We start from the raw sequence: 14,446 nt of genomic DNA, 5'->3' as shown, positions 1-14,446 counted from the left end.
ATCTGTGCTGGATCTTTTAACCTCCCTCTGTCTGACCTGGTTTGCCTCTGATCCTGTGCCCAGATGTTGTTCTGGGATTTCCCCTCACTGGGATCTTTGGGATTCCTCTCTCCTCTCACTTGTTGAATCTCCTGATTCTGTTTCCTTCTCTCTTACTCTTTCTTGGTTTACTTCATATTTTTTAATACTTTTTAGTTGTTGATGAACCTTTTATTTACTTATTAATTTATATATGGTGCTGAGAATCGAACCCAGTGCCTCACACATGCTAGGAAAGTGCTCCAACACTGAGCCACAACCTCACCCCGGAAGGAACAGGTTTCCTAATATGCTCCGAGGTAGGCAGAAGATGAGCCCATTTCCTAATATCTTCCTTAGCTTAGTCACGGAGTAAGTAAATTTATGACAAACTTGCTATAGTTTTGAGATTGGATAAAATAATTGTAGTTTAGAAATTACATTTTCATCAAAAATCTTCTGGCATTGCTTCTCTCTTTTCTAGCTTCCAGTCTGCTATGAAAAGTCCAAAGACATTCTGATTTCTAATTGTTTGGATATGTCCTGTTCCCTACTACACTTTAGAATCTTGAAGGATACCTGCAATTTTACAGTAATTTTTCCTTGGTAGAGGTCGATTTCCATTTCATTTCTTGGAGAAATAGGTAAATTTTCTCTCAAATATTTCAATGATGATTTTCACCTTTCTTTTTTCTTCTGTTCTCATGGAATTCTGGCATTCATTTAGTAGAACTCCCAGTAAGGTCCCGTAACTGTGCTCTTTTATCTATGTGATAGGGAATACCAGTTATTCCCATCATGCATTGGCTCCTGATCCGTAGCTTGGCACATGAACATCCAGCTACATACTATATTTTTCTTCCCTCCTTATCAGTAGGTTACATGGAGCTGGATTCCGGCTAATGTAGTTAAAGATAAGTATAACTTGTTGGTACCAATATTTCTGAGATACTGTTGGTACCAATATTTACAACCTCATTTATAGACATTGTCCTTAAAAAGCCAGTTGACAACTTCCTTTTTTCTCTACCACATTGAAGGTAAACCCAAGCAAAATTCTAGGAAATTGGGTCACAACAAAACAGAAGGAATCCATGTACTAAGTGATTTCATTAAGCATAAATATTGCTTCCTAAATTGATGATTAGTTCAGACATGGGATGTATTTGTGTTTAAAAAGTAGACCTCTTATTTAAGCCATTTGCATTTGGTTTCTATAAAAGCTTAAAGTTAATAACCTGAACCTAATACTGTTGTGTCTTTCCTCACTGAGTAAAATTCTCAAATTCATCTTATAAGCTTTCTGTTGGTCCTCCATTTTCTTCCTATAGTTTTAATTTCTAATAACATCCCTCTCCCCTAAAAAAGTAATATCCTGTTTTGTTTTCTCTTGGATTCAATATTTCCTCTTATCTCTCAGTATATTGTTTTTCTTTTCAAGCTTTAATCTTTCAGAATAGTCTTTTTTTTTCTTCAAATTCAATTTTCTTTTTTGTTTGGGTTTCCATCTTTTATATTTTATACTCTTGAAAATCTCTGTGTGATTATTCTTATTTAAGAGTGGGAAATTAAAAAGCTGATTAGAATCTGTAAATTTATGGTTAAGTTCTGTCACCAGGAACCTCATGTTAGAGTGACGTGTCTGGGATATTTAGCTGAGATTCTTCTAAAGTCAGAATCTTTCTATTTTTCTTCCGGGTGGGGTAACATTCCCCGCAGAGTGAAGCTCTGGGACACCAGGGGAAGAGCTTGAGGCTGGGCTGGAGCCTCAGACACGAGTGTACAAGCATTCACTGAAAGCTCTGATTTTGCTGTATGCTGCTTGTACTCTCAAATAAGCTGTGAGTCACCAAGTCCATTGGCAAATGGACATTCCTCCACCAGGAAGGTAGCAGGGAGTTACTACTTGAGGGAAATCTAGGAACCTGGTTTGTTCTTATACAGACCTTCAACTGTTCTTTTTATCATAGTTTCTCCTCTCTATAACCATTTTCTGAGATGCTGTCGGTACCTGAATTGCTAACCAGATCAGTGTTTAGTTGGCATGACAGCTGGCTTAAGCTTTCATTCTCTTATGTGCATTTGGATCTTTACTGTATCTGCTTTCTGGCTCCAATAACCCTATTCCTCATCTCCTGGTTCACTCTCTTTCCATCTGTGGTTTTATGAGTAAAACCAAACTAAATAACAAAAGTGGCTTTCTGTTATTTGGGTAGGGTGCATTTTAGTTGCCATCTGTGCCTGAAAGCCCTACCCAACCTTCTTGGTGTCTTACTCTGATAATAGACGCTGGGCAGTCTCTCTTCACACCTTTGCTGTCATTGCCTCCTAGTCTCCAAACTTGATATGACAGGGGCTCTATTAATATGGTCTCATCTCTTTCACCTTTGGTTTAATGATCTCAAGAATTTTATGTATAAGAGTTAGGTTTAGCCAATAAGGTCCTATTTTATTTAAAAATATATCATTACCTAGTTTTATTTTTCTTATCATTTATATTGTAAAATCTTCTTGTTTGATTTTTTTTGTTGTTAACCCCCAAACTGTCAGTGAGTTTATGTTTAATGCATCCAATTAATAAATTTTACCTCACAACAGAATTTGCTTAAAATTATAGAGTGCCTACAGGACTTAGGACTGAGGACTAAAATTCAAGTCCTTTTTTAAAAAATTCAAGTGCAATTCATTATGCCATATTTGTGCATGCACAGATCATAAATTTGTCAATCACATTCCCCAGGTCTTTTCCCCACTCCCTCCTCCTTCCTGCCCCTGATTTGCTTGTCTGACTGTATTGATCCCCCTTCTCGTGTTTTTATTGATGTTTTAATTGGTGCATTATGGTTATATATAAAAGTGGGATTCATTGTGGTACAATCATACATGGACATAGCATAATTTGGTAAATTTCAACCCCTAGTGTTTCCCAGTGCTTTCCTCCCTTCCCCTCAATCCCCTTTCTCTAATCCAATCCACTGGCCTCCGCTCTCTTCATGTGAGATGATTTGATATAAAATCACTTACACTTTCTACTTGATTTGTTCACTTTTGATTTTCAACAAGTATGTTTATTATGGATTGGATGTTGAATGTCCCCAAAGGCGCTCATGTGTTGAAGGCTTGGTCCCCTGCCCATGGCTCTACTGGGAGATGGTGGAACCTTTAGAAATTGGAGTCTATTGGCAGGAAGTTATATCATTGGGAGCATGCCCTTAAGAGGGATGTGGGGACTCCAGTTCTTTCCTGTCTCTCTTTTGCTTCCTGACTCTCATGAGGCTATCAGACCTCCTCCACCGTGTGCTCTCACCATGATGTACTGCTTCATCCCAGGCCCCAAAGTGACAGTGACAACTGATCATGGACTGAAGTCTCTGAAACTATGAGCTGAAATAACCCTTTTCCCCTCTTTAAGTTGATTTATTGCAGGTGCTTTTATGGTAACACAAAGGTGACGAACACAGTGTCTTTTAGAGCTTGCTATGTATCTGGCACTGAGTACTGGAAATGGACTGGCTAGTGTGAAGGTTAACTTCTGTAATCTTGCAAATTATATTCTCTGGGAGAAATGGAACAAAAATCAACTGCTTTATTGATATTTTAAAAAAGTAACAAGAAGAACTTTCAGGTAAAACTAGAGATCAAACACATTCACTTACTTTTTCTCCTTCCCAAATTCCAACAAATTATGCTGAATTTGCTGTGGGTGTTGTTTTAGGTTAAGTGATTATGAAACTTGTCTCTGTGGGTGACACTTGGACTATTAATTGAATATAGTCACTCTGGTGGCTTGTATAACCAGTACTGCAGCTCTAGGCTTAAGTGACAAGAAGGACACAGATATTCTAATATTAAGAGGAAGAATATTTCAGAAAGAGACTATAGCATGTTATGCAAAGGAGAATGCTTCTACAATTGCTAAGATATGGATAAAAACACAAGGAAGATACACTTGTTCCAAATAGAGAGTGAAAGAGAGAAAGGAGTTGTGTGTGGGAAAGTAGATATACCAGTGAAAATTTTAACTGCGGTGAGAATATACTGTGTGATAAGAAGTCACTAAAGGGTGAATGGGATCTGGCTTTGGTTTTGAAAAGAACATTCTAACTGCTGGATGGAGGATTGAGTGAAGAATGATTTTGTTTTCAGAATACATTTTGTAAGTAGTTCACAGGATTTGCTAGTCCATTGGATGTTGTGGTGAAGGAAAATAAGGAATCAAAAATGACTCTTTGGGTTTGATTTGCATTTCCCTAGTTATTACTGATTTGAACACTTTTTAAATATATATGTGTGTGTGTGTGTGTGTGTGTGTGTGTGTGTGTGTGTGTGTGATTTGCAAGTCTTTTTTTTTGAGCAAAAGGTACAAGTCAACTTCTCCCTCCCAGCCCACACACACATTCTCCCCAGCCTCTGGTCACCACTTTTCTACTCTTCAACTTCTATGAGATCACCTTTCTTATATTCCACTTGAATGATATCAGACCTATTAGGGAGAGGATGGGCAGTGTTATAGTTTGGTAGCAGGAATGAATTCTGGTGTTCCATAGCATAGCCGAGTGAACATAATTAACAATAAAGCATTATGTATCTCACAGGATTTTGAATGTACTCTCCAGAAAGAAGTTATAAAAGAGATTTAGGTGATGGAGATGCTGATTATCCTGAGTTGTTCACTACCCAATGTATATGTGAAACAAAACATAGCATTGTACCTCATATATATGCATAAATCTTAGTGTCAATCAAAACATAAAATTGACTCTGTGGTATCATCTTGAGCAACTGAGTAGGTAATGGTGGCATATACATGGTTAAAGACAGGAGGAAGAACAGGTTTTGGAATAATAAGTAATAATAATCCTTGAGAAGAAAGGTAGATAGCATCCAGAACAGGGAGGTTAGATGTGATAGGAGAAATAACATTTCTTCCTAATATAATTGAAGGAAGACAGAGAACATACAAATGCAAATGTACTGGGAGATTTAATAGAGGTAAATGAGCAAGTCCATGTTTGATTATTTTAATAGTAGCTTTAGGAGCAAGGTTATCTTGTTAGTGGGGTAAGGTACATAGTAGAGTTGCTATCTCTAACCTGAAGCTTAGACTATGTTTTCTTTTTTTAAGAAGGATAAATCATAATGCATTCTTAGTACAGTTTTACCATATGCCAGCAATGAAAAACAGAGATTTATGATCCTTGAAATATGCATCACTAACCATTAACGACTGATCACTCAGATGTAAGTCCTGACATATTGCCTCTACTCACTTGTCTCTAACGTTTCCATCTTGGGGTCAAAATATTAGCATACTGACAAATATCCACAGTGAGTAATAATTGCTAGAAGTTTTTCGAATCATCATACTTTTTGTGTGCTATGTAAATCAACGTTTGCTCACATTTCTGGCATCTCCAGAGTGTGTAACCATCTCACCATGAGCACAAGGTTGTGATGAATCTCAATGCCTACTGCAGCCTATATTAATCATCATTGTCGACTTGCATTTAATAAGCACTAAATGCCATTAAAAGATACTTCTGTGCCCATATCCCCCAATGAGGTACATAACTGTTTAATTCTATTTGAGAAAATTTTTCATTTTCCCTGTAGAGCCTCTAAGACATTCCATTAACCAAAGCAGAAAAAATGCCTGAGGATGTAGGAAATAATTTCCATATATCCCATTTGTGGTTTAGTTGGATTGGATGCTAATGCTACAAAAAAACCAAACATCATATAGATCTTTGAGATTTTGCTAATATTATGTCTATGAAAATATTTACATATCTATTTTTCTTAATAACATTTGTCTTAAAATGAAAAGGAAACAAGAAAAGTCATGTTGTCTAGATTTTTTACTAGGGGCCTTTATAGCAGAAAATAATTTATTTTAATGGAAAGTATAGTATTGTACATAGCATGTCATTCTGCATTGAAGGAAAAGTCTATTGTTTGGAAGAAAGCAAAAAATGTTGTTTATCTATATAAGACAGCCATTTTCATAATCCTCTAGTTTATAATAGTATGAATGACTTTTTTAATGGGTAAGTAGTGAGCTATGCTTTCTTATAGCATGGAGATTTCTTGTTAATAAAGTGGGAATATCAGATGGACAGCAGGATCATGTACTCTTTTAACCTGTGAACTTTTAGAAAATGTACAGTAAAATTTATTTACAAGAAAATTATCATTTTAAAATTAGAGACTCTGGAGGTTAAAGAATTGATTAGATAAACTGAGGTCAGACCTGGACCCATACAAAGGTGAGATGCTTATGCATGCTGGTAAGAAGACTCCCTCCAAATTACTTTCTTTGATGATCATGTTTTCCTTTCCTTTCACTCCCAGTAATTCTCACTGCACTGTCTCCTTGCACCAAGACCAGGTACCCTTGATGAAAATAAATGAGTAAATAAAAATTTTAAAAACCACATATACAAAACAGAATACAAATTCAGGAGGCCATTGCAAATGTGCCTTTGTTGATTGGACGCCCTTTAACCCTCTTTCAACAGCATTTATCATGGATAAGCTTACTGAATAAATGTGTGCACATCATTGTTACTTTGGATCATATTTTCTCCAATTATGAAACAAGGTGTCTTGAACTTTTTATCTCTGAGACTCTTTGAGCTGCAACCTTCTGTGATTTGAATTAGATCACCCATTTGAGCCACACAGCACTGATAGATGACACTTCATCCAAACTACAATGGATTGGGGGGCTGTGGGAGCAGCAATCACACAGATATAGCACTTGTCATGTTTCCTTAAGGTTAGTCTCTTTACTTGAGCACCAAGCATTTTGAAAGCTGTCACTCAGTACTTTACACCGTCTTGCTTATGCCCATCTCAAGTCGAGGGAACTTAAAAATGTTAGTTGTATTTGGTTGGACTGTATTTACACAACACAATTTTCCCTAAGCTGAGAGGTCAGTATTGAGGTTGGAGGGCCCCAGGGGAAGGAGAGGGAAGTATCATAACAAATGAGATCCTTATCTTCTTGAAATGTTACCTTCCCAGTACCATTTAACCTAGTGATACAACCAGCAATATCTTTTAAACTTCATATGAAGACAGGAAAAATATTCTCATACAGAGAATTGAAGCTTGACATTCATTTAAAACAGATACATAATTCTTAAAAAAGTTATTTCAAATTAAATAAAAAATGTTGCTGGGAAATAGAAAAAGAGAAATGGTAAATGGAAGAACAAACAAGGCTCATCGTTGGAGAAAATGCCCGTTTATTAAGGAACAGCTCTGCATATTTATAGAGCGGGGGTGGTTTGACAGTTATGAGAGTATGGTTTGACAGTTGGCATGGTGTGCTTTCTGATTGGTGGGTAAGGATCATGTGAGTCAGCAGGGCTAGTCTGATTGGTGGGTAAGGATCATGTGAGCCAGCAAGGCTCACCATTGGACGGCTCTTCTGGGGGATGAGGAAGTCAGTCTTTGGAGCAGGGGTGACTCCCAACAGTAAACTGAGAGGAACCTTCTGCTGTTATAATCATATGGGTATGATTTCTCCTATTTTTTCTTTTATTTTTTTGGCAACAGCTGTATTTTTGTAATTAACTTAGCAAGTTACTTAACAAATAAATAAATAATGCTAAAAATAAATCTCTGGAACATCAGTTGAGTAAAGAAATCACAGAGGAGAAATGCCTTTAAGTATTTGAGGAGATTGATGTGTTCACCATGTTCATGTGTATGGACACATCACATTACCCACTAATGCACAATGTTGATGATTTTTATGCTTTAGGTGATGATTTTTCTCTCATTCATATACCATGATATTAAGGGAGTTTTTAGGTTTTTTAGGTTTATAAAATTGTATTCAAAAATAAAAGGAATGTTGATCTAAAATTGGTACCTTATTTTTCCTTTTTAATCACCTTAGTTTCCCTCAGTTACACCTCTCTTAATACCATCAGGCAGTTGGAGCTACCTCTACTTCCATAATCTTTGTTTACTATATCTAATGGAGGTGAAATCAGCACACCTGTGTATTGCAGGCAACACTTGGAAATATGGTATGTATGTTGAGAAAGGAAATTTTCGTGTCACTGCACGACAACAGAGCACGGATACTATTTAGTAGCAGGAATTTCCAATATCTTGAAATGTATAGCAGAATACGACAAAGTGAAGAACTGTTGTGCTTTACATACTAATGTCATATCAGTTGAAAAACAGTGTGTGCCTTTTTCTAAAATAGATGTTATCCCTCAAGGATCTGTGATCTGCATAAAGACCCAAGATGATGATTCACATGTATAGCCCTTTTTTGAAGTATCTTTAGAAATATCTATTCCACGGAGACCCAAGAGATGTTTCCCTGTGTATAAAACTTGCATCTTTATATCATGATTGTTTTGGATAGTAAAACCAAGTTTAATTGTCAAAGTATAATAGATGAAAACATTAAGTCAAACTACATTTATAAAACTGACAGTCATTTTCCAGTTTCTAAATTCTTTATCTTTGTGCTTCACTCAAGATAATCTTGTGTTCTCTCAGTTGTCTGTTGGAAAGCATCCCTCTGTGAGGAGGGTTTTTTACTTAGTGTTCACAACTCTAGTTTCTTTGATCCAGTGGTGCTGCTAGTTATGGCCATTTGGGAATATGCAAACTGCTCTGGGGTAATTGGCCCATTCTTAGCCCTTTTCACCTTTCTTTATAAGTCTGAAAAAGCAATTGGGAAAAGAGAAAAAGAGGAGATGCTGAGTGGGAGAAAGGCAGTGAGGAGATTTAGTTCTTTTTCATTTCTATTTGTAGTTTATGTTCTGAAATAGCAGGGCCACTCCTCTATCATTAAATATCACTTTAAGCTTTTTTTTTTCCCCCTATGGTTTCTCCTTAATCAAATCAGAGACCCAGCTCTCACTTTTCCCTTCCTAGTCCAATTCTATTGACATTTGTAGTTAGGCCGTCAACACGCCTGGTCCTGTTTTTTGGTGTGATCATGACAATGATCACTGGTGTTTAACAATCGTGCACAACCAAAATCTTTTTGTGTAATGAACCCATGAAATTAATAAAACCATAACTTCTAGTATACTTTTATTGTATTTCAGGATGAAACAGCTTATCTTCTTGCAAATTCTGATTTCATTGAGTTCAGCAAAGGAAAAAAAAAGTTAAAAATGTTTTTTCTCTATTGTATTGTGCCAAATAACTGACTAGACTAAAACTTTTATTTTATTCCATTTGTTTGGCTTTGCAGGAATTCAGTTATAGTGTACATCTGTGGCTGAAAACACATTTGTTTTTATATTGCAGTTCTCTTGTGTTGAAAATCATTCTTTACTCTAAACATCACAATATGTACTCTTTGGTTGTTCCAGGGGAGAAAATATATCATTTATTTTAACAACAAATTCTCCCTCACGTTCCTCCCTCTCTCTCTCTCTCTCTCTCTCTCTCTCTCTCTCTCTGTATACGTACATATATATTTATATATTCTGAATATACGTGTATATATATATATGTGTGTGTGTGTGTGTGTGTGTGTGTGTGTATGTATATATATATATGTGTGTGTGTGTGTGTGTGTGTATGAATTCAAATTTAAAGATATTTACTTGGAAGTATATTTTAAAGCACACAACACCATTAAAACCAGAAATAAACAAATTTAAGTTTTATTACTGAAAAATATCAGAAGATGTAAGCACCATATAAATGACCATAGAGAATTAACCAATGCTATTATTTTATAATCAAATGGATCTGGGACTAGTCCTCTTTGAACTTATAAATTTTATATTTATTCCATAGAGTTTTATTTTAGTTAAAAGTGGTATCTTCTTTATCCTTATTACTTTTAAATTTTCCAATTTACTTTTTTCTGTTCAGTGACTTGAATCTAAAAGGCAAGTGTTTGGAGAATAACTGAACAAGTGAAGAACAAAAAAAAGTTATTGAGTAACTAATATGCATGTATTAAAAGAAAAAGATACTTACTTCATTATAGAGGTATAAATGGATGCCCAGAAAAAAGATAAAGATCTAAATATTAAAAAAGTAATATGTGCTACCTTGGGTCAACTTCAGTTTGTGGAAGATTTTTGGGCAAAGCCAGACAATTTAGAGCAATGCCATTCTGTTAGAGTCTGTAAACAAGTCTGGATGGCGCCTGGCATTTTGCCAGAGGGAGTGGTTTGAGAAGTAACAAAAGCGAGCCATTAAGTGTGAAGATTCCTTATTGGTTGAGTGCTGTATCTAGTTTATGTTAATTAAGATAAGCTGTGTGGAATGTATAAATACCTCTGTTGTCCTACAATAAACGGCTTCCACTCCTGCTGTATCAATCTACACAAGTTGTTGGTCACCCCCCTGGTTATTTTGCCCAGCCAGCCGGGCTGAGGCACCATTCAGTGAATCTTCCTTTGTGTTGGAAATATTGTATATGTGCACTGCCTGGCATGGTGGCCTCTAGCTGCATGTAGCTATGGAGCACTTGAAAGTGTCTGTTATGACTAAGGAGGTAATATTAGTATTATGTAAATCTAATTGATGTTAATTAGCCATATATGTTGTCAAATAGCCATATCTGCATGGCCAATGGAAAGATCTTTGGAATGGAAGACACATATGGAAATAACAATAATCTAAACAAAAGTAACCCAAACTGGAAGTAAGCAGATAACTCTCCTCTATCTCTCTTCGTTGTTAACTATTTGTTCTTTTGGTGGATACATATACACCAGTATCACATCCTGGACAATGCCAACACAAGTCAACTATTATATTTGCAAAGACTTAGAAATTATGCCACTCATGAACATTTTCTGGAAAATGTGCATAATGAATACTCCAGCTGGGAGATAAATCAGCCAAATAAGCATAGATATAAAAAGTTTGCTGCCACTAATGAAGCAAGTAACAGAACATTGTCCAAACAATGGCTTTATATATAGTGATGAAACAATGCATATGCTAAGTGAGCTTGCTTTATATTTGTAATCAGAAAAAAAAATAACCTGATTGTGTTTCAAATGCCAAGAACTAAAACATGGTGTTTTACTCTAGATCCATTATAGTGGGTAAAATAAGGAGAATCGTATCCCCTTAAGTTATTCTAGTATAAAACTTGGTTCCAGGCATACTAAGGAGATCTTATTCCTATTTTTCCTTTTAATGATGAAAATGTATAATATAAAGTGTTCTCAAAGTGTTTTGTAATGCATTTTAAAAATTTATTCCTGTAATACTGTGAGTTTAGTAAGATGGGCATTTTATGATCACAAATTTTCAGAAAACAAAAAAAATGCAAAGAATTTATGCACCTAACTCAATACCATTTAATTAATAAATAAGTGGAACCAGGACCTGATATATGTTCTTAGAAATCAGTGCTCTTTCTACTCTATATCCCTGGCCCTCTATTAATGATAATAACAATGAATATGAAAACTATAGTGAGAAGATAATGGTATTGATTATCATAATTTTTATGATAAGGAGAAGCTCCTTGATTATACAGTTTTTCACTTGCCATATGTTCTATAATTAAAACTATAGTATCCTTTTTGAATTCTTTTTGCCATATTTAAATAAGTACCACAGTCTGGGGTTGTGGCTTAGTGGTAGAGCACTTGCTTAGCATGTGTGAGGCTCTGGGTTCAATTTTCAGCACCACATAAGAAGATAAATAAAATAAAGATATTGTGTTCATCTACAACTAAAATTTTTTTTTAAAGTACAGTTATGGGGCTGGGGTTGTGGCTTAAGCGGTAGAGTGCTCACCTAGCATGCGTGAGGCACTGGGTTAGATCCTCAGCACCACATAAAAATAAATTAAAGATAATGTGTCTACCTAAAACTAAAAAATAAATATTAGAAAAAAAAGAAAGTAGAGTTATGTGTAAATCATGTGAGAAATGAATAGGTGATATCATCACTGCTTATACAAACTAAAAAGACTACAGTGCCAATAAGTGATTATCATCTTATGAGACCACTCTCATATGTGCAGTTTCCTTGACCAAAACATCATTATGTGGAGCAGAAATATGGTTTAATATTTTTCTTCTATCTCATACTTCTTCCCTGATAAATTCTAATCTTCAACATTTTCTTTCTATTTTATTATGTCATTTCTGATTATGGCTTAATAACCAGAGAGTTGTTTTAGAAGCTTACATGTGGTTCTGTTTTATACAGTTTGTTAGAAGGCTGAAAATATAGACCCTGCATTGACTATTTATATAATCCACTCCAATTGGCAAGTTAAAATTTTAAATGTATTCTGCTTTTTAAAATCAAATATGACTTGAACAAATCAATTATTAACGGGAGTTTGAAAAAATACCCAAAGCAGATCATTCTCATGCTATTAAACAGGTAATTATTATTATTTTTTTTATTTTATTTTTTTTATTGGTTGTTCAAAACATTACACAGCTCATGACATATCATCTTCCATACATTTGATTCAAGTGGGTTATGAACTCCCATTTTTTACCCCAAATACAAGTTGCAGAATCACATCGGTTACACATCCACATTTTTACATAATACCATATTAGTGACTGTTGTATTCTGCTACCTTTCCTATCCTCTACTATCCCCCCTCCCCTTCCCTCTCATCTTCCCTCTCTACCCCATCTGCTGTTGTTTAATTCTCTCCCTTGTTTTTTTTTTCCCCTTTCCCCTCACAAACTCTTATATGTAATTTTGTGTAACAATGAGGGTCTCCTTCCATTTCCATAGTTTCCCTTNCTTTGGGTAATATCGCCATTTTGATGATGTTGGTTCTGCCTATCCATGAACAGGGTACATTTTTCCATCTTCTAAGATCTTCTTCTATCTCTCTAAGATTTATACAATGAAAACTACAGGTAATTATTTTTGTGAGGAAGGCTTCATATCTTTCTCATTTAGTTTCAATAAGATTTATCATTGTTTTGCAATGATAATAGTGGCCTATTTTGACACAGGCCACTAATGTTAATATAATTAGCAAATTGAATTTATATAATTAACTAACTAGACTAAATGTTTTTTCATTATACTTAATAATAAAACAATTTTTCCCATAAGAGTTTCCCTGATTTTACATATTTTAAGATTCTGAGTAGTTTTAAACAATGTTTTTCCCTAAGAAATTTAATAAATTGCAATTGCTAAAAATGTGTGTTTATTGAGAATTTGGAAACTGTTCTAATTAGGTTTCATGTAGGGATTTATTGAGTGTTCAAATAATTACCAAATAATGAGCCTATTATGTTGGTATTTCCCATAGTGGAAATATTTACTTAGTTTAAAAGTATTATCTTGAAAATACTTGCATGCCTGAACACTCTATATGGGTTTGGAAATCACTGGAAAAGTATTAGTAAAATCAAGGGAACCCAAAGTAGGTTAAAAAATTAAGTATGGAAAACAAGCTTTTATTATGTTTAATATATTTAAGCAAAAATCTATTTTCCACCCACATCCAAAAAAGAATACAAAATTAAAAATTAAATAAGAAGTGAGGGGAAGTACCAGATCCAGTAAGTTTGTTGAATGAGTTATGTTCCAAGTACTCAGTAAAAATATGCATGTACTTCCAAATGTTACAGAATAAATGTGTGTGTGTGTGTGTGTGTGTGTGTGTGAAGCGCTTCCCAGTGCCTGAAAGGAAGAGGGAGGTCATAAGCAGAGAAGTAAGTGTAGGAAGTCATGGGAGGGTTGGCTCAGATATTGGCCTTTTTGGAAAGATGCTAGAGCATTAATGCCTATGAAGGGACTGTAGACCATGCTATGAATCTGGAAAGGTGAAGAGTGGAAAATAAAGTCCTCATGAGGTGGAATTAAGAGATACAAACAGAGCACTGGGTCTCCAAAGAAAAACACCCATAAACCACTGGAATGCAGAACAGACAGCCTATGAGTGACCCAGCCTGTGACCTTGTGCCTATGTCCTTGCCACAGTTTACAGATTGGCTGAAAAAAAAAAATCACATTGTAACTATATGTCATCTGAAGGAGCCACTTTAAAGGGGGTTTTAGGAAGTTTGTTAATAAGACATGCAGTGTAAGAAATATATGATTAAAACATTTGTGGGCAATGCACAAGTACAAGAAAAACTAGCATGAAATTGCCAAACCCCATCCTGACTCCAACTTCAGGTCAGCCCTCTAGTTACTGTCCTTCTATAAAAGTTGAAGTCTCTGACCAAGGTATGGTGACTCACACTTTCTCAGATGTCCCACACTCTCATTCTTCAGTGTGTACCGTCCCTTGGTTATAACTTTCTTGCTCTGCTATTCATACCTGACATGTCCTTACTTTTTTTTTTTTTCCTGTAACATAGTCAAGAATCTGGAAGTTCCCAGTGGAGGTCTCCCCCATTCTTGGAGACTCTGGACTCCTGTGTGATGACACACACATAGAGACAGGACACCCTGATAAGTTCCATGTGATGCA

The sequence above is a fragment of the Marmota marmota genome, unplaced genomic scaffold (genome assembly GCF_001458135.2).
Source record: "Marmota marmota marmota unplaced genomic scaffold, marMar, whole genome shotgun sequence".
NCBI classification, from domain to species: domain Eukaryota; kingdom Metazoa; phylum Chordata; class Mammalia; order Rodentia; family Sciuridae; genus Marmota; species Marmota marmota.
This window is presented reverse-complemented; position numbering follows the sequence as displayed.